Below are 22,539 nucleotides of genomic sequence, written 5' to 3'. Positions count from 1 at the left end.
TTTCCGTGTTCTCACCTAAATTTCCATGTTATTGAAGTGCACATATTAAGGACTGAGAGATAAATCTGTAGGTACGTGCAAGTTTTCCTACCACCAAGTTAATCAGAAAAATAAATTTTAAGTATGATTTGGAGAACTTTAAAGCCAAATACATGAAGAAATTCATAAATTTACAGCCAAACTATTTTTTTTTTTTTTTTAGTTTTTCTCAGCCTTTGTGTTATTTTTTCAAGCCATGAGCGTTTCTTCTGTCCACCAGGTGAATTCAAAAACTACAAACAAAGAACAACAATCTTTAAGATGTGAGCACCAAGAAGTCCATCAGTTACCTTGAAATAGCTGTAATCATCAAAACACGGCAATACTTTGAAGTAGAGAGAACTGTCAAAAATCAAGTTACAATATTACACCTACTATTTGCTACTAATTTCTGATTAAGAGGGGAGCCCAAATTTCAAGAACAAACAAGCAAGTCAAAGAATCATTGTAAACTAATAATCATTCAAAAGTACAAAAATCTCTAGATTTCACAGCTAAGCTGTAAGAAAACAGTTTAGCATACTGGAAATACGTCAGTTCTGGTTTTTCTTTTTTCTTTCTTTTTTTTTTTTTTAATAAAGGGAAGGTCTAAACTGCTTAAATGCAATAATGAAAGAACCCACCTGCATTCCCAAAGCTGGACAGTGAAGAAGAAGGAATACAGGTGAGTGGATCCAGTCAGCTTTGGACACTATAATTATCCTGGCCATTTGGACATGAAAAACAATCTTCATTCTTACAGAAATCTGCAGCACAGTCTACCAGTATGGATAAGAACACTGCTTGGAACCTGACACACTGAACAATTTGCTGAGCAGAAACAAGACAACCTTGTCATCTTCAATAATTAGAACATCAGATCAGAAACTGAAAATAAATATTTGGTTCCTGCTTTGCTGTCTTTTATAGAGTATTACCAAGGAATTAAACAATGGATTGTGTGTCCTCAAACTAAGCTTTTATATGATAAACTCTGAGAGGAAAAAAAAGTACAAGGTTCTTTTAATGATGTTCTTTTATCTAAATGTAAGTTATTTGACTACACTCAACATTAGGGTAACTCTTCAACAATATACTGCTTTTTCATTAAGCTACTTGTAAGATAAGAGCACAAAAGCGTGTCAGCAAAAACAAAGTTTCTGGTGGTGCTGACAAAGGCTTTGTTAGGGTGTACCCAGTGGCAGCACTAAGAAGTATGGGGTTTTTGTACCTCGCAATAGAAGTAAGCTGTCATGACCGAAAAAGATTTCAGATTACAATTATTGCATTTTTCCTCACGCTAAAGAAAAATAATTCTCATCCACAACCATTTAAAAAAAAAAATTTCTCCCCATAAATCCAAGGTAACCTCAAGGTAATCATAAATACCAAATAAGAATACCAACTATCAAGCTCTAGCTAACTTCATGTCTTCATTTATGGTTATTTGCTTTCAGGTTGTAGAGCCCAATAGGTGACTCAGAATCAACACAGCAAGGCTACAACAGTGCCTTTTAGTACACCACAGGCCCCCAGCTCTTGGTGGCAACTGCTATTCTGCTGTCATTCAAATCTAAGTTACATTGAAAGCCAGGGTTTATTAGCATGATTTAGACTTCATATTTAGACGACTGAATTAAATGTAATTTTTTAAAAGGATTTGTTATTTAACTGGCACATACATTTCACTAAACTTAATTATAAGGCCTTTCAGAAACTGTGACTGAAATGCCACTTCACTAAAGAAGTTAAAACTAAGCACATAGCAGAAGATTTAGTACATTTGCTTTCTCTGGACTTTACCTGCGAAGTATCTTGTTTATCAATGCAACACTGTGAGTACAAAAGCAATTCCAACTTTCTTTTCATTATCAACTCTGACTCCTAATCATAACAGATTTATTTTAGACATCCTGAATCCCCTTACTCACTCCCAGCAGGACTGTTAAGATAATCAGTTTTCTTTACACACAAGACAGCTCCCTTATCATAAACATGGAACAGGCTTTTCTCTACTACCAATAATATTTCTAACTTCAATTTTACATTCTTCATGTAGTCTTCACAATGAGGGTGTCATATTAACCTCACGAAGTTAAACAGGAGAATTAAGTTCCTACTGTGGGCTCTAATAAATGAAAGTATACAATTAAATCAGAGTACTACTAAAAAAATATATCCACGGCAATGACAAAACAGAACCTACAGGCAGTAATTCCAATACCTACTCCAGTGCCTTAGTCTTCAGTACAGATGGCTTCTTATGCTTCTTTCACTTTCTGTTTTCTTGAATTCACTCACATGATTTCCAACAATATCACACAATCTCGTAACAAACTGAGCTCCACTTTATTTCTGGCAGCACAACAGCTGAAGTCTCCTTTTGTGAAGCCAACCTGACCATCTTCCCGGATTCCCTCAAGCTTTGAAGATACCAGAAAAAGGGTGGACTGTCTGAATAAGGCCTTTAAGCACCGCTGTCACATCCCCTTATGAAGTTAAGTCTCTCACATCTACAACTATTTTCCAATTTTTGCTCGTCGTTTGTTAACTGTCCCTCATAAAAACATCTCCAGATAATCTAAAATGAACTGCTTTTGCAAGTTAGCCTTTTTTTTCCTGTGTATTTGATATCTACCTTTGAACAGCAATAAACAAACCATCACAACTACATACACAGAGTAATATGCCATGGAATCACTAACTGATAATTAATTTACCTGCAAATGAAAAACCATAAAAATGTTATGGAGGACATCTCAGAACAACTCTTGATACTTTCTATGTGAGCTAGAAGGTCTAAAAAGGTATTTAAATACTGACTACTTAAGGGAAGATTAAGGCTGTCTCTAAGAAGCACTTATTTCATGGTTTACTTTGCTTTGAATACTTAACATGCTTTACTTTTTATATATCCTTTCAATTAAATGAGGCTGTTATTATATCTGGCTGTGTCATTTATTTTAGATACTCCACTTGGCGTTTTTTTGTTATCAACTAGACAGAGCTGCTTTTATTTTTTTCTGTTTACTTCTTTGCAAGGCAATGTGACCCCACATGGTTAAAATTTACTGAGAATGAGAAAATTGAGGTAGTGAGGATGAATTGTGACATTTGCTGTTCTTTCAAGTAATAAAAGCAACAACAACCATTAGAACTATAGTTGGGCAACCTTTAGAATGATCAGAGATCCTTCAGAATATATAATTATATGCTTACTAATCCCATCAAAAAGAGTTTGGATTTACAACAAACTGGAAAAAAGCAACACACTGAGGTATCGTTAGAAAATAAAATTGGTAATTTTTTCTTCTGTTCCTTTGTAGGGTTTATTCTTCATTCCTCCTCCTGCTGAAATAAATGCTGAAATTCCACTGAAATTGGGAAGGAAGTTTATCTTTCTAGCTTTCTCCATATCTATTTTTTACTTTTACAAGAAAATGAATGTTACAGTCTGCAGGGTAAGCAGGCTGGTTGCTGCTGACAACAGCACACCACAGCTGCTGTTATCAGACAGCAGGATCCATGAATTTAGTTATTCAGCTGTACTCAAATGCCTAATGATTGTCTATACAAGGCCTTTAAGAACTTTTCTTATTTGATTCAGGTCACTCTACATTTACTTCTGTCCGAAGCTACTTGGAATTCTATCTTACTTAACACAGGCAGACCTAATTCCAGTTTTAACAGTAGTTCTCAAGAATTTTTACATGAATCTGGAAGTAAAGTCATGTTTGTTCTTCAATTTCAGTGCCCAAGAAGTTATAGTTCAGGACTTTAGGCAAGAAAGAAAGGAAGAAAGGTAAGAGATCTGAATTACAATATATCTAAGTTGCGTGCAATGCGTACGGATTTGTTCACACTAAATCCTTTAATTGTTAGATGATGTGAACTGTGTTACTATTTGAAACAATATATGCTGCTGTTTAAAATAATACATTTAGATTCTTACAACTATTTTGATTATAGTTTGAACATGCCTTTCAAATCAACCATTTCAAACAGTTACTGCTTCACTAGGGCCCTTTCAGCTAAAAACAGAACAAACATGGCTTAACCAGGGTCATGGTGTAAGGAAATAAAGCACAATCAGAAGGAAGTCTGATCTTCCATATAAGCAAACTCAATGGTGCTAATTCCTGGTCCTGTAATTTGCAATGCCTTACAGCTACATAAACACCTGAAAGTTTTCCTCACTTACACTGTTTATCTCTGCTAGGCTCTCTATCATTTCAAGTTCCCTGCTACCTCAGATATAGCATCTCTTCGCTCCAGAATACCACATGTCCATCTCTGAGGATGCTCTTTCTATGGTTATTTGTTATAGGAGATGATGAAAAATCTTTTTTTCACAATTTATTTTTGACTAAACCCAAAACTCACTTTTAATAATCATGAGTCGTCATTCACAGGGAAACATTTGCCTTGTAGTTCCATAAATACTTCCCACACCTACCATCTCAGTCAAATGAAAGTCCTAATAGAGTAAATACCACTTTCAGCTTATCGACTATACTTTCCTACAAATGCGTAAAGATGAGAACTTCAGGTAGAGTACTGAGAATACAGAATTCTTATTTAAGTTGTGAAAACTCCGCATTAAGTTACTTTAGGAAGTAACTTAACAGTTCTAATGTAGCAAAGATTAGAATAATTATTTAGGTGTTCCACACCGTACTTATGCTGTGATCAAGTTACTACGCCAGTTGCATGTAATGCAGCAGGAATGCACTACAACACAAATCAACATTACTTTGAATCTAAAAATCACTTTGCAACATGCAATATCAGAGTACGTACCAGCTTCTGACCTTTTCAGAAGAGCTGCTGAAGTGAGTTTGCTCAGTACTCTGGCTGCATGATCCAGCTGCTATCATAGAAGCCTGTTACGTGGCTGTTCTAAGAACTATTCAAAAAGCATAGGAAAGGGGAAATCATTGCAATATCTACCTTTTTAAAGAAAGAAACAAACAAACAGTAAATTGGACATTTTCTACATCACTAGCTTAGAACACAGAACACAGGGATTAAGATGACCCAAAGGAAGGTTTTGCTAGCACAGAGTAAATAAAATATTCTGCTTACTTTAGTTCAGTTGTCCTACTTGGTAGCTTGCAGTACAGTTGCTAAAAGCTATCTCCTAGACATGAGTGATGGTTGGGCATCAGTTTCAAAGTAGCAACAGCAGGGGAGGGCACACGACCCTAACTACAGAATTCTAAGTTCCTCTCTACAAAGAGAGAGCTGAAGCAACACTTAACATTCTCACCTTCTAGCATTGTAAAATCCCGGAAAGCGCAAAGCTGCAAATCAGAGCCTTCAGTACTACTGAAGTCAAGGTGAGATTCAAACTTCTGAATCAATTTGTCAGCCTTTCACTTCTTTTTTGAAACAGAATCTGCCATGGTCATTACAAAAACCCTAGGTTTTCTAATTAAAAACATGCTCGGTAACCATTTCTTTTGACACGCAACTGAGCAAATTCTGTTTGGAAACAAAGCATCAGCTCATTTGTAAGGTAACTAATGACACCCTGCATCATAAAGTGTATCATAACCATCTGAAGAACCCTGTATAAACACTGGTGTGAAAGATGCCTTTTTGTAGGCAGATGCAACTGGGTTACCGTATCTATCTCATTTTTGTAGAGCTTTGCTTTTTATTAACAGAGTAGCATCCTGACCTCGTTTAGTTGCTTTTACGCGTATTCTAAGTTATAAACCTTGGTGGAAGAGAGGAAGGGCATCTGGGAAAGTAGTACAGCCTTCAGGATTTTCTCTGGGACCGCAGTGATTATAATATCACTTATTTTTCCCTAAACACGCCTGTAAATCCAGAGAAAAATTCTAGGATCTTAGACTTCTGAATAGATACATATATATAGATACATATATATATACACACATATATATAGATATATATACACACACATATATATAGATACATATATATATATACACACATATATACATACATATACATATATACATATACACACACACACACTTTTTTTTTCTTAAGCCTCCTAAGAGGTAAGAGGCACAGACTGCCCGCAGACGACACACCAGCGAGGGGCGACTTCAGGCCCCCTAACAACGGGCAGGAGGAGCGCCGCTCTGAGGCAGCACAAAGCCCAGCTCCGTCCACGCCCCGCCCAAAAGCGGCAGCACCAGCGCCTCTCCCCGCGCCCGAGCCGCAAAGCCACCGCCCCTCGGCGAGCCTGGAACCCACCGCCCCCTCCCGGCGCGGCGTCACCCAGCCTAGCACCTCCGCGCTCCGCACGCGCCAAGACTACAACTCCCCGCAGCCCCCGGAAACAGGGCCGCCTCTCGCACCGCGGGGCCGCCTGGGAAGCGCGGTCACTCCCGCCCTTCTGCTCGGCCGCCGCCCGCGGGCCGGGTCCCGCCTGCGGCCCGCGCTGGGCGGGGCGGCCGCAGAGGCGCGTAGCCAGGCGGGGGGGGGGAAGGGGAGGCGGCGCGGCCCTCCCGCGCCCAGGGGCGGGGAGCGCGGCGCCAGCCCCGCCTGTGGCGCTCCGTGGAGCTGTTCAGCGCCCAGGTGCTGAGTCTCCCCCCGGCTCACGGAGGCTCCGGCGGCTCTCCCTTCTCACCGCTTCCCGGCGCGGCTATGGCTCCGGCGCTCAACCTCCCGCTCGAGGCACTCTGAGCGCCGCGCCCCGGCGCAGATGCGGCAGATCCAGGCGCCCCTGGTTCCGCGGGGGGACGCGGCAGGTAAAGCCTCCCCCTCCCCGCCCATCCGCATTGCATCCGCGGTCCCTCGAGTCGAGGCCGGTCGGGAGGCGAGCTGGCGGGCAGAAGCGCGCACCGCGAGGAACAAAGCAGTGCAGTGCATACGCTTTTTAAGTAGTTTCGTTGTTTTAATTTCCGGGAGGTGGGGAACGGAGAAGAGATAAAAGGCTTCTTACTGCAAATATCTGTGCTTAGCTATATGTAAGAAAAGAACTCGATTAATCTGCTGTTGGCACCGTGCTTGTATTCTCGTGGCTCAGCACTGAAAAGAAAAATAAATGCAGCATTTGTCATACAGGTATTGCTACAGTCAAGCCTGCAAAATGGTTTCCTTGAGTACCCTCCTTAGCTGTATGTAGTGCTTGTATAGATTTTGCACAGCAATAATTACCTGCATATTTCTACATGGATTATTAGCCACACTGAGGAGCTGGAGCACGCAGCAGCAGATCAGAGGCAAACCAGCATATATAATGGTCCTGTAAAAAGTGTCAGAAAAGGGAGGAAAAAATTCCACTACACATGACCAAAAAATAAGTTACATCCTAAATGTAGTCATTTGCAGCCAAGCATGGTGCTCCTATGCATGATGCTTCAGGCTTCTTCTTAGTGCTGAGTGATGAGGTAGGGAATGGAACGAGAACATTAGATGTGCACAATCAAGCAGCAAGTGTTCTTAACTGTGTGCATGTGGAGTAGCTTCTGTTGTCAATGCATTGGTGAGTATTCCTTAACTATCAAAAGACTGCGTATTTTGCCTCAGAGCAGGATGTAACTGTATTTTCTGTTGCATTGGTAATATAAGTTCACTTCATTTCAGAGTGGCATGGAAGGGGGAGGCTGGCAAAAGGGAAACTCAGCACTTTCCTTGGGTGTAGAATATAAAAAGCAACTTTAAATGAGCAGAATGCATGCAGCCAGAGCAGGAACTTGAATAGCTTCTGTGATGATTTCAACAGGAAACCAGAGAACTAAACTAGAAGTTAAAAAAAAAAAAAAAAAAAAAAAAAAAAAACTTCCTTGAGATAACCAAAATGTAAAGAGTACGATAATAAAGCATTGTATCAAGATTTAGGCAAGCCCTGCTCCCCACATTACCATATCATGTATTAAGACCAGAAGAATGCCATCAGGCAATTAGTGGGTTCAGTAAGGCAGGTATTTAAAAGCAAGATGAGACTCACAATAGTTGTCATGCTATTAAAGATTACCTAGATGTACACAGAAATTTCACACTTCTCATTTTTTCTTTTTTTCTATTTTTTAATTCATCATTTTAAGATCTGGATATGCAACTTGTTTCCAGTAGAGAATGCATTTATTTTGTGTTATCTAGGCAGCAGTTTAACAGTTTCTGTGCTTTAGTATAAGAAGAAGAGTTGAGCAGATTGGACACCATCTCACAGTCCTTGCATATCCAAAAAACTCCTCTATGGTAGGAACGCTGAACATGCAGGGCATAACACCAGGTTCTCAAAAGTAGCCTTTTAAGAATCAAGTCAACAATTACAGTAGCATACTACTGTACGATTAAAAATCAATTTGTGCTTATGACTGCGTGCAAGGCAGGCTTCCCCCTTACCTCTCCCCATTGAAATGATTACCTCACACGGCTCCTCCCCACCTCTGGCTTTTAGCCTCAGTACCACAGAAGCCTCAGAGCATGTGATCACCTCTGTGTGACTTAAGTTATGTTATTGATTTTTTCTACCATGAACAATTACTATGGAGTGACAAGTCAACCATTTTGATCTTTACAGACCTAGCTCTGTTTAGCAGTGCTATCCTTAGCACACACATCCTAACCCAGCCTGCATACCTCAAAGTAGCAGTTAGCTTTGAAATTAAAGGGCACTGTTCAACCTTAAAATAGATTTTCTTTTGGTGCAGGAATGAAAGAGGCTTAATACCAGAATTGCATTCTAGACATTTTCATTGCTGTTGCCTGAAACAACCTTTGAGGAGCTACTGAAATACCAGAAGGGCTGAACAGCGTGCGCTGACCACACCCCTATATTGCTGTAATTCATGAACTGAGACTCTGCCTGTTGCCACATGGATATTTTTACCTGGTCAGTTAGGACAAAGACAAAGCTTCTTTGTGTTTATTAAAAGCAAGCTATCCTATCTTCATTAAGCCAATGATCTACTCTTAAAATATTTTTTAAAGGACACTTCTATTACCCCAACATTGCTTATGCTAAAGCCTATCACAAGTAGAACATGTTATTTGCTTACATGCCAGCTTGGGCAATAAGCAAATATTTTTCTGATTTAGAATCCACTGACTTTTCCTGTCCAGTTATCATGCATTAAGGACAGTGCAGAAAATCTCAAGCTGCAAGCTCTTCATGGAAATGTTTATTTTATCTTTTGTAGCGGACTGCTGAAGTCATGGAAATATTTTATTACACTTAAGTAAAAGTCCATTTTTCAGAAAGTCTTGAGAAAAATGGTTGCTACAATCACATTATACAGCAATGTTGCAAGTTTTGTTTTTAACATCAAAATCTCTATAAGCAAAATTGGTATGAAAATGTTTAAGTTAAAAACCAGCATGTGTCAATGGAAAGCAAATGAGTGTTTCTTTACTGCTAAATGTATGAGGGAGCAAAGAAACACATACCTTTACAAAAGAGAACCAAGGTACTCTGTGTTACCATAAAAAAAGCATTTAGCATGCTCCTCTTTTCCCTTCAATGTGGTTCAGATGGTGCATTAACTTCATATAACTCTGGAAAGAGGTAAAAAAAAGTTACATACTATATAGTGCCAGTTTGCTGCTTTCATTTTAGCAATGCTTGCCATTAACTAGATTATACGTATCCCCATGAATGATCTTAAATTGTCAGTACGATGCTCCCAGCTCCACTCTTCAAAAGGTATTTAAATGCACCATGCAATGAACAGTTACTGAACTGCTTTCTCTTACAAGAAAGGGCCTGTAAGTTTGAAGCAAGTCAGTTGCAAATAGCAAGTAATAGTATCATTAATTTTTGAATGTATGCCTCCTAACTTGAAGATTTACCTATGCATTCTAAGTATTCGTACTAAGTTCTCCACGACACTCAGAAGTAAACGGAAGAAAATCATAGCTGCTCTACAAGCATGACTGCTATAATCATGTACTTTTATGTACTGCAGTTCAAAGCCACTGTAAAAATCTGGGAGAATGAACATTAGAACATGGGTGAACTGTGAAGTTCTTGCACAGAGGAAGAGTCTGTAATCTGTGCTGACATTATAACGCTGATAAGAATTCATGCAAAGATACTTCTAGTTTGGGAATTATATCCATGGTGAATTGCACCAAGTACAACATTTTCTTAAGTTCTACTGAATTTAGTTTTTAATACTTGGGGTGGGGATAGGAAAACAAAGACAGCACAGAGGACAAAGCCCGCACATAAGTTTGTATTTATCCATTGGGAAGTCACCAGATCTCCAGCAATTCTTGACTTAGTCAGGCAAGTACTGCCAGGGTCACTCAGCTTTTACTGTAGTAGCATTGAGAATGCTGTCAGACCTCAACGGAGTGACCTGCAACCATGCTCTTAAGTCAAAGCAGGAGTAACTACATGTTTATAGAAGATCTCAGCAAAGGTGGTGGAGACTGAGAAACTTCATACAAATCTAAGGCTTAGTAAGTATATTTAAATAACTTAAAGAAAGCACTTGTGTGTGAGCTGACCCTAGTCTCCACAGTGGGAATGGATGCCTGGGCAATGTGCCTGCTGTTCCTGTCTATATAATGACTATTCATCCTGGCTGCAGGACTACTACCTTCAGGTGAAATAGAACTTCATAGATTTCACTCTTCACTCACCAGCTGTTCTACAGACAGCAGAGATGATATGACTGGACTAGAATTGCACAAAAACCCCTAATTCTATCATTCTTCAGGTTTCTGTTCCACTTTGAGACTTTCCTGAGGCTACCAAGAAGTAAGCTGCCCTCCCTTGCCCTCCCCTCCCCCCCAAACTACTTCTCCTCAAACAATACAACTTGACAAAATTTGCAAATACATCCATATTAAATACTCCTTATGAAACGGGACCTCAATCTATGAAGCTTCTGAAATAGCCGGAGTTCCCATTGGAACCCAAACCCAAGATATCTCAGATGTTACAACAGAAGATATGCACAACCAATATTTCACCTATAAGTTCAGCTTCAGTCCATTTTCTGTCTATAAATTATAGGATCCCAAGTGCAGAGCAGGCAAACATTAACCTGGCATTCTAAAAATTTGGTAAACTATTCTTGCTACTTTTTGTTGACATTCCCATAGCACTGAATCCTGCACTTCATAAAGTGCCATATGACCTATGAAAACGTTCTGTGACAAAATTAGAACAAAAATTAGACAAAATAAGCTTGTCTTACAACTCTGTTCAATTCTGAAGTTATTCAAAATGCATACACTCTAAGTAACTGGAAGTTACTTGTCCTAGAACTAAAAGGGTGTCTAGGAATACGTTATCAGTTTGTCAGACAACATAAGCCAGGAGATTCCAATTTAAACACAAACATCAAGGCTTACACCTATATCAGTGTTGCATAGGAAAAATGCCACAATACTATAAGATGAACTATGAATGAATTCAGCATAAGTTTCAGAGAACGCATCCTAGACATCATTCTGAGTAGCTGAGTACTGTCAAAATTCCTCAAGAATATGTTTGTTTTGTTTTTAAACAGGTCATTACTATACAATGACATTTACCTCAAGCCCCATCATTCCTTTGTTTGCTAGAATGCATTGATTTGAAAAATACTCTACTGTTGTATCATTTCATAGTTTAATCATAGGCAGCTCCTTAAGTCTGAGAACTGAGATAAATGTAAGACAAGTATTTTTTTGTGGTACTTGACTTCTGTCAACTACTGTAACTCAAGCACAGTTTATTTTGTTATTAACAATAGCAAAAATAACCTCCAAAGTGACAAGCCATATCTGTCACTTGAAACTATACAAGCTTTGAGTGTATTTATAAACTGAGTTGGGGAGAAGAGATAGCATTGCAGGATTCCATCTGTTCCTCAATTATTTCTAAACATTTGATTTCCATACCTCTACTCTTGGAAAAAGGAATATCTTGCTGCTAATATTTTATTACAAGCATGCTTATGTTTTCTTCATACTTGTTAAGGTGAGGTTTGCTTCCAAACTTGCATTTTAGAACTGAGTTTTACTTGATTTGTTGGTTTTCAACTGCTGATAGGACAAAGGCCTACTTCAATGCTTCTTCAAATAAAAGGAAGCATCATGGAGAGCTGGAGAAAAATCAAGTGTTGAGGAGAACTAATTCTATGTAGGAAGGAAGAGGAAAGCTGCTTGGATGACACTTGGGAGCGCTGAACTTGTAAGAAATTAAGGACAAAATTAAGGAGAAGAAAAGATGTAAGGGACAAGTGGTAATGTAGGACTCAAGATAAGGAGATGTATCAAAACAGAACAGCGTAAATATGGAGTTAAATTGCAAGGACTAAAGATCCTGTGTAGTCCAGAATGAAGACAGACTATGGCTTCTCACTGTGCCACCACTGCATATGCTGTGCAGAGACATCAATGTCTCATTCTCCAGCACTGAACTCCAACACATCCGTGCAGGAATCCAAAATCTTTCTTGAGTGAATCACAGCAGCATGTTACATCCATGGCAGAAAATGAAAGACTACTCAGATGGAATATAACATTTAATTAAAAAAAAAAAAAAAAAAACAACAACAACACAACACTTGAGAGCAGCAGATCTCTAACCAGCCTGTTCGGTCATATGCCTTACTTTGCACTTCACCATAGAGAGGTGATTTTAAGAACGGTACTCACATACATCCTGCACCAAAATAACTTGAATTACTAGCAAAAAAGTGTAATCATTTTTACCCTCTAATATTTTCAATTAACTCAGCATTAGCATGTTGCAATAACAAGACAATCCTTAGCCTTTCAAATAACAATTGAATCCATGAATTATGCAAGTCTTCCCTACCACTTCAATTATTATCCATCTGACCACAGACAAGAATGGTCAATGCTGTCATTCTGGAGAGACAGTATGGTTCACTGAGCAGGCAACAAACTCCAAGCACGTTTTCAGCCATGCCATTAACTTGCTGTAACACAGAGCAAGACACTTCAAGCCTAACCAGTCACCCACTATTACTAGATTTATTCCACTCCATTCAACAGCACAAGCCCTCAGCTGGCTGTTGTGTTAAGCACAACAGAGCCTTACATAGTCATCAAATAAAAGAGTGGCAAAGTGAGAGCCATGAATCCCACTGCATTCCTGGACCCCTGCTCCCATTTCTTCTTACCATTAACTCATTTATAGGGAATGTATATTATGGTTGATCTGCATATTTTCATAATAATTCCTTTAATTAGCACTAACTAGAACAATATTTTGCCCACTTTCTGACCCAGACAACCATTAATAATACAAGTTCTTATATGAAAAGACATAAGAGTGCCCTTTTTTAAAACAAAGATTTTTAGGTTAGACTTTAGTACATCATCTAAAAACCAAATATGATTCATTAAACTTATCTTCCAAGGAAACTTCCAAGAAACAGTGGTTAAGTTCTTTACTGCTGTTATTTTCTATTTTAGAAAGAAGTTTACCTATTCCTTTAATACTAATTTCACCTGGATCCAGAAACCCCAAGCTAACAGTGAAATAGATTTCTGATCAAGATGCAATGACCAGAGTACCACAACATGCAAAGTTCCTGTTTTAGAGGCACAAAAAATTCACTGTAATCTAACAGCGGAAAACAGCTAGCAGCCAGTGTCAATATATTCTCATGTTTCAAGCAGTGACAGGGTAAACAGCACCATACATCACAACTCTAGTCACTACTGAAGTTCCTTAATTGACATTTGACCTGCATTTGAAATCTACATTTTGTTCATTGTCTGAACTTTTCATTTCAGCCATTTCTATACACTGAAATGAAACAAATGGAGGCCAAGAAAGTCCTCAGTATTTCATGATCTTTAGAGTATACCTTCTGGAAAGCACTTATACGCATTCTCCTAAAACTGGAAGATGAACAGCCTGTTGTCTTCTACCTCTTTGAAAGGAATATCCTGTTTCACCATAGGAAGCCATTTTTGTCCAGATTGATCACAATCAGTCTTTCACCTCACTAGCCGTTAATAAAATCCCAATGGCAAAAGGCAGCAAATGCAAGGTCTCACCAAGATACATCTGAACTGTGGCTTGGGCACTACCATTCACAACTGTTGTCCAGTACTGTTAAAGAGCCACTCATTAAGATTCAGTGTCACAGTAGAAATGAAGCACTATAAACTCAGTATAAGCATGCCAAAGTAACTAGTAGAGACCATATACAAACAGTGAATCTTTGTACACATTCGTATGTACACAAACTTTCCAAGTCTTATTCCAGTTTCTTATACTTCAGTGCACAATACTTCAGTTATTACTTAATATTAACTATCTCTTATTTATAATTTGCACTTTTCCACATTTACATAGTACAATATCCTAAGGACACAAGCAATAATATGCTTTTCACACAGTAAACCATGTATTAACCACATGTCCTACACATTGGTATTGCATCCAAGTCCAAAGTCTCCGTTATATTTGGACATATGTGAAAAGCAATTTTTTTTTTTTTTGAATACGACACATTTGCAATGTTTAAACCACTCTTAATGTAACCATTTCTATCTACTCAACTTCCATTCCTTAGTAATCGTTCTTTATCAACAGATTCTTCAATTTCTTATCATGTACCCACAAAACACAATATATTCCCATATCTACAGTGCAAACTGAAGCTGAAGATAAGCAGCATACAGGGTTCTGCCCTGCCCCATCCCAAGAATTATTTAAGTTTGAACTCAGAGCTTTTATACACTAATAGATGTTAGCATTTGTTTTGGTCAAGCATTCAGAGCAATCTAGGTAGCTTTAATCTCATTTTTCCAGATGTGCAGAATTAGAGTTAAGTCACATGAAACTGTTCCCATGATGGAACTACTCAAAGGTTACACATCTGAACCAATTTTTTATTTAATTATTTTTCTAAGGTTTTTAAAGAAAACTTAGACTACAGCTTCTCAGTCACAGAATTGCTTCCAAACATTGTAACTGATTCTATTCTACAAAGTTACCTAGAAACCCAACTCTTAAAAAAGAATGACAGAGATAATAAAATTCTGTGCTGAAGGAATCTGTAACTTTGTTCATTACCATCTATGCTCTGGTTCAAGCGCAGTATTCAATCTTAAAGTGAATAACTTCCTTTAAGCTCTTCTTTGTCAAAAGTGTTAAGTAGCCACTTTACTCCAATCACTCACTCAAATATTCACAAAGCTGTGTTGGAAAGTGGGCTTGAAATCCATGAAATCCTGTAGTGGCCAAAAAGCAGCTAGTACCAAGATGCCTGACCCATTTCCTCAGCAATCAGTGCAATTGCCTTCTTACTTTACAGAGCACTTTCCATCCACTGGATGAAAAGAAGGTTGAGTGTAACCAAGGAACAAATCTATTACTTCTAAAGAATTAGCAGCTACCAGTTGAGGAATTATAGCTTTCTATACTGACTGCTCCACCCTTCCCATGTTAGTAAGCAGAACTGTCTGTTGCTGCTGTTGAGGATGGTAAGAAATTCTGTCTCAGAAAAAAAATTAAGTGAAATGAGGATACATTAAAATAGAAAAAACATTTGGTTTTTTTCATCTCTGAAATTCTATTTAGATCCTCACTTCTCAGCACAGTCAGTTATTTTTGTGAAATCAGTATTGCTTTGCCATACAGATGACAGATCAGAGTTTCAAAGCACTTTCCACAGAAGAGTCTAACACAACACAAAGCTGAAATCTATCACAGATGTCCAGAAAAATCTAGGCTTCCACTCAGGCCTATTATTTTCCTGAAGGCCTGGTAGGGAAAACAATGAAAAGCATATTTTCTCTCACACAAGCCAGTTTCAAGAGTCATACCAAAAAGGTGAAAATAGAGGTTAATTTTTTTTTATTTTTTTTTTTTTTTTTAATTTCTGTTTAGTTACTGTAGGTAACTGTTTCTATTACATTCTTCAATCTCTCAAATGGTGGACTGCTAGCAGCTCCTGAACACCTACAGCTCTTTAAAGGGGAGGCATAATACAGCCACAAAGAAAGCTCTCTTACATGCAGTTCCATTTTAAAATTTGTGCATTTATTTCTAAGAGAAGCCAGGAAAATCCTGACAGATGGAAGAACCAGTAGACAGCTTCATCCCTGAAAAGACTGCACATTAACTCTGTCAAAAAAGAGATTACAGTTCTGATTCCATAATCTGCCTCTGAAGAGCTACTTCTGACAATGCTGTGGGGCCCAGCTCCAGGTCTCTTCCTTCAGAACTCACCTACACAATCTTCACGTCTGTGCCATAATAGAAGTTCCATCACAGAATTGATTTGATCAAGATGTGAAAAGTTATCTGACCTAACTTCCTATTGAACCCATTTTAAGTAACTGGAACAGCCTGCCTTGCTTGAGTGTGAAAAAGATTAATAGAAACATCATTCTGTAGAGCCTATTATTTTAGGACATTGCAAAAGAGCACTTCATGTCTTGGCAACTAGAAGTAATTTATTGGATAGTTTTTATATTGTATTCTAATAAAACTTAGATTAAAAATACTCCAAAGCCAGAGTTTCTGTATTTTCCGTGATGGAAAGATTTTAATCAATCTAAGCCAAAAAGTTAAGTTCTTACTTCTTAATGTTTTTATTAATTTATCTGCATTGATTCAAGTTGACTGGTTTGTTGGCAGGCATTTCTTGTGGTACGAGATTACTAAAAGCCCAGAATTTGAATTCTTATGCTCATTTGTTTTTTTCCCTCCAAAGGATATTATTAACCAAGATTCCTTTTAATTTATGCAGTACTAAGTAGCAGTTAACATCTCCATAGTCTAGCATGCAAGCTGATTTTGTCTGATCTTAAAATACCTCTCCACTCATGCTGTGTTGAATATTGTGTTGTTCTGTACCAAGTTAACCGATTTTCAGCTCAGCAGATGAACAAAGGCATGGTCTTCATTTAACAATATATCTTAATTCTAATAAGACAACGCTCAGTTTGAACCTAGGCTAGACAGCACAAACAAGTAAGAAATAAGAGAAATAATCTACAGTTCATCAGCTTGTCTGCAGCTTTCTTCACTTCGACTGCTTGCTCTTTTTAGAATGCAGTAGCTGCAGCTTCACTTGAGAGAAGTTTATTTGCTACCAACTCACGAGCACAGTCTACTGGGCATCTTAACTTCCTCTTTCTCATAGTCATACTTGAGCACATTGTCATGGCCACACTTCAGATCCTCTTTTAATAGTGTACAATCAGTGAATGTACAGATGTTACAGTTATAAGGTATACCAGAGAGCTTGGTTACATAGTTATTACACCAAAGCAGAAAAGATAGGACACTTACGTGTATCCTGAGCTCGCTTATGAAACTCCAATGGAGTGGATCTCCAGAAGAGATCCTTCCGCACTGGTAGTCAGCTCTTAAATGGGTCTAGGTGCAGCCAGGCTCCACCCTTTTCGGCAGCACAGAATTGCCTTCACCTGTGCTCCCGTGGCTGACTCACTGTTCGCCTCTGGTGATCAATCAGAGGTTCAGGCCCTGATTCAGCAGTTCCCATACAAATGGCACTTTGAAGCCTGCTTTTACAGACTGAAGAGCTGTACTACCTCCAATTTGGAAGTCATAGGTTGGGGCAGGAAGTTAACTTGCCTGAGAGATGACAGACAAGAAATTTATTTGCACCCTGTTTTCCATGCTGTTGTCCTCTTTTATTATTTGTCACTTTCTCTAAAACAGCACAAAACCAACCTGACAAAGCCAGAAAGACAAAACTGCACAGCTTTTAGTGAGGCTACAATTATTCAACCACCACAAGTCCCATTAGCAATAACATACAACAACTTCATTTCCCGGATCCAGAACTGACTAATCTGTTGTGAACACACCTCTATTAGTGTAACACCACAATAGTATAAGAGCTGGTTTAGCTGCAGTGGTTTAGTTTGGAAGCAAACTTCCCTTATATAGATAGCCCCTCAGCAGAGGTATTACATGACAGGTTTAAGTTTACACTAGAGATTACGAGTACAGGGAGAAATAAAATCCAGCTTACTAATTATTAGTTACTCTTGTAAGCACACTTAGTTTTTCTTTATCATTAGAGAAACAACCCACATGTTCGAAAGACCCTTAGAAGATGACAAACAGGAACATCTAATATGCAAAACAGCTTCCCAGGAGTTTTAATCTCCTGAGGCCTTCTTCAGGAGGACAGCTGCCAGCTACAGATGCTTGGCATGCTAATAGGCATTAGCATTAAACAATATTTGAATTTGTCCAAGAAAGGAACGAGAGAGTCTAAGAAAAGCTTATCAACACGCATTAATAAAATCTGATAAGCCTCCATCTTTACTGAAATTACCGTGCAGTTCATTTCTACCCTTGAAAATTGCACTAATGCCAAATAATGGTTTATAATGCTCTAGACACCACTTAGATGAACTTTAGCTCTTGGCAGGTTATGGAATAGGTATAGTATACATAAATTAAAGTAACTGCTACTGTAGTAAGTAAGAATACTATATACTTGGGGTTTCATAATGCAGGTTTCTATCCAAACCTAAGTAGCTTATAAGGAAGTAACGCTTTTTATTAAACAACAGCCTGCTAGATTGCTTAGCAATATGTCAATCTCCGAGCTACAAGACAACTTGTCTTATATATAACAGACACTGCTGCAGAAAAATTGTTCTCCTAATTCTTGGCAGTAACTATGACGTTAACCTTTTGTTTTCAGGAGCTATAACCTGCTTGTGTTATATTTGTCTGACAACATTTAGATGCTTCTTTCAGCACTTTAAAAGAACGCAGACAATCAGAAGTGGCCCAGACTGTATTTGCATTGTGACATGCACACTGCAGACAGAACTCAGAGTTGATCTACATTGTCAGAGTGAAGAAAATTAACGTAAGACTTCAGGAAGATAATTGATGCGATAGATTAGCAAGCTGCAAATAACCCGGAGCAGGGTGGAGGCTGAAGAAAGCAACCATAAAGCAATAATCACTGAAAAGAAAATTGAAATACAGGATGTATGCAGCAGCTGCTGTTTTAAAACCTTTTGAATAAAGAATTAACAGCTGATGCTGTACTCAGTAGGACTCGCATCTACTCTGAGAAAGGGAGCTGAGCCAGGGAGACAGATGGCTGGTGAAGGAACTGACGCTGCCAGAGCTAGAACATTCAGTAGTAGGGAGGAAAAACAGCTATACCCATAAAAGAACTACTGCCAACCATGTAAGTGAAGTGAGAGGAATCGTGATTTCAACAGTTCTGCAGAATTGTGGATGATGTGCTGAACTACAGGCAGCATATACGGCCCAAGCTTGGCAGCTCAGCAACAGCACAGAAGCAAAGAGACAAAGGACTGATTAAATGGTCAAGCACTACCTGAGAAACAGCAGGATATATTTCAAAAACATAAGTCATTTGAAAAGCAAGTGCTGAAATCTCAGTCAACACAAGCACTGAATAGATAAATTTATCTAGAATTAATTTGAAAGAGATAGCTCATTATTCACTAGAAATAACCATGCCAAACATTAAGCGTGAAGAAGCCAGATTTAAAATCTCTCTACTAAGAGGCAAACAATTTGAACAAACCTAGTGTTTCTCACAGCCATAGGTCAGCTCTCAGTAAATTGCAGGTACAAGTAACACTTGCATCTTGAGGCTCGCTTACAAATACCTGCCCATACACATCCTTGGAAATAGAGCAATTTAAATGTGTGGGGAATAGCAGTTGTGAGGAGAACAAGTATGGGAATTTTACAGTTTCGCAATACAAAAGGAGGTCCTGAGGTCTTAGGAAAGGAAATACAAAGTTTTTTAGCACTTGATATTTTTGTAAGAAGTGACAGTTCTCAAAATAGAGATGCATGATGCTACCTAGAACGAGCATCTAGAAAATAAAAACAATTATTTCTACTGATTAGACCTTCACTTCTTACTAAGTACTTTTCCAGCCCATTGTCACTGCCAATTACTGATAACAAGGAAAAAGCACATCTTTCTTTTGAACCCTGTAAAGGTGTTTATGAAATTCAAACTGCATTACTACAGATATAGCTTTGGTACAAGCTATTTTCATTAAACACATTTGTACTGCTTAATATTAAGGGCATTTAAGTCACACACTTACAGAACAGTCCACTGTTTAAGACTGTTGTTACCAAAATCTTCAAGTTTTGCTGAGATTTTAACCACTATTGCAGGAGAGCAACAGCTATGCCACAGACAAATAAAATATTCTGTAGTAAGTTTGATGGGATTTTGAATAAGATTATCTTTTTGGTATTCAGAAAATTAAATTACTTTCCAAGATGCAGAAAGATTTTTTTAATATGCAAGCTAGGCAACCTAATTAAATAACAGTATGTGATGGCTCCAAAACATTATAGATCACACATTAATGCAGAAAGCCAACATAATTACCAAGTTACCCATCCCAGACTTTTAGGCACAGAAAACAGATTCAAACAAACTACTAGCAAGCATAAAAATCAACATCTGAATAATAAAAATAAGCCAATACAACTGATAAGGCTAATGAATGTGTTGAAAAGTCAGAGGAAAAAATACACTGCAAAAGTCATCACCAGTAGGAAGGACTACATAAATCTTCAACTAAAACCACTTTAGAGAAGCAGGTAGCACAAGTTTTACATAAAAACATACTCTGAAAACTAGAATATCAATGGGAGGCCTCTTTCACAGAGTGGAATCGAGCAGATCAATAATTAGGTCAATACTGACCTCTTCCCCACCCCCCTCCAAAACCACACCCAAACAACAACAGCAACTCTCACTTTCTATCTATAGACATACCCAAAGTTAAAATACTCTTTCATTCCCATTCTTCATCACATCTCAAGTTTCTTTTTCTTTCTTTTTTTTCCTCCCCAAACTTCTTATGGCATTTCAATTCTGCAGGAAAGCAGCATTAATGTGAATCAAAAGTGAGAGGATAAGAACACTGCCTTAGGAGGGCCAAGAGGCACGTGTAGGGAAAATACCAGAGGGTCAAACAGTAACAGAGGCAGCTCATCTGTACCCAGGGGGGGCTTCTGCCTCTCCCAGGCAGTGCTCCCAACACAGTGGTGTTCTGCCAGGCTCACACACACCCCCACTCCATACCTGTTATCTGTACACTGGAGAACCAAGAAGAGAGCACTAGCAGCCTGCCAGCTAAGCTCCACCTTCACAGTGACAGGATTTATTAATCACAGTCAGTTAAAACACCAACACCGATGCATGCACTATTTTCCAAGTTGAAAAACTGAAGGATTCTAAGAGGCTATGTAGCACTGGAAAGATAAACATGAGGTGAAATAAAGTATTACTCCAGAAAACGCTGATATTTTATCTTAGAAACCAACATCGAATAATACCTCCAAACAAATACAACATTGCAAAGAGCAGCAAACAGCTCACACTTCAGCTCAATACAGTAAGCAATACTGAGCTCTTCGCCAAAGGCAAGCAGACACAAGCAGGCCCAGACCTCACAGCCAGCCCTTCTGCTGAGGAGATGGCGGGGGCTTGCAGTACCTCACTCGTGCCACCAGGACAAACCTAACCGCTCTCCCTAGAACATCTCGCAAAGCTAAAACGACTTCCCCATGAAGAAACGGTGTAGTAACTACAAACTCACTTCATAGAAAGAAGAAACGCACCGCCTCACACCGCTCCCGCCGCCACTTCGCGCTTTCCTCAGCGCAGCCGCCCCTCACTGCACTTCCGCTGCCCCTGATTGGCGCGGCCCGCGGCTCTGCGGACGAGCAGCCAATCAGAGCACGAGTGGCGGGAAAGCGGGCTCCTCATTGTCGCACCTCCGCGACAGCTTCCTCAGAGCCTATGGGGATAAAGGCTATCTTCTCCTCAGGAGAGATGAGCCCTTAAGCAGGAACCGAAACTTCATTTTCTCAATGAAAATCTCCTGACTTTGTCAAGCTATCTTACAGAAAGAAAAAAAAAAGTAGGGAAGAACAAAAGCCTAAATGAGTGCAGACATAGTGGAAGCTGGAGGAGAGGCAGAGCTGGAGGCTGGGACATGGCGTGCTGCTGGTCAGCCGGCCTGACAGGGTGCAGGGTGTTCTCTGTGAAGGTCTCTTAGTTCTGGCTCTCCAGTCTCACCTGTGGAGTTAACCATGCTGGGCAGTATGGAACAAAAGTATTTCAATGGCAATAGGTTTACTAAATAATTACAAATATATTTTCGTACCTTTATTAACTAACTAAATGCTGTTGCAATAGAGCAGCTCTGTAATACACTATGGCCTTGTTTTTTCCCACGTGCAGCTCCCTGCCCTCTACATTACTGAGATCAGTGCCACCTGCTTGCTGTTTTTCCTCAAGGAGGGACAGGGAGGGCAGAACTGGGCCAGGTGTGCCTGTTTGCAGCACAGCCTCTGAACGAGCAGCCTGCCTCGCAGAACAGGAGGTTGGTCAGGAGATAACTGAGTCTTATGGGGAGATTTCTTGCTACAGAATTTGCTGAAAAATCAACAAAGCATAATCTACCATTCCTTCCCTTCTCTGCAGGTAGTGAACTACAAGTGAAGTAAGCCTTTATGATTCTTGGAGGGTAGGGGTGGGTTGGAGTTCTTCCATGTGAGTTTCTGTATGAGATTTTGCCAAGTCAGTGGATTTTAGAGGG

General features: G+C 39.1%; 1 protein-coding gene and 1 long non-coding RNA gene across 3 annotated transcripts in view; one reads left to right on the top strand and one right to left on the bottom strand.

Moving 5' to 3' along the window:
• Positions 1 to 22,539, bottom strand: part of LOC146543465 (uncharacterized) — a 177,871-nt gene that overhangs the window by 67,195 nt on the left and 88,137 nt on the right. The gene's annotated exons all lie outside the window — the stretch shown is intronic.
• The window catches only part of SMPD3 (sphingomyelin phosphodiesterase 3), a 111,882-nt gene continuing 95,957 nt past the window's right edge, over positions 6,615 to 22,539 (top strand). The window contains exon 1 of the mRNA XM_085234626.1: positions 6,615 to 6,746. The gene's annotated coding sequence lies outside the window, so the exon portion shown is untranslated. The remainder of the gene's footprint in view (positions 6,747 to 22,539) is intronic.

This window comes from Meleagris gallopavo, chromosome 13 (assembly GCF_905368555.1).
Source record: "Meleagris gallopavo chromosome 13, MGAL_WU_HG_1.1, whole genome shotgun sequence".
Lineage (NCBI taxonomy): Eukaryota > Metazoa > Chordata > Aves > Galliformes > Phasianidae > Meleagris > Meleagris gallopavo.
This window is presented reverse-complemented; position numbering and strand designations above follow the sequence as displayed.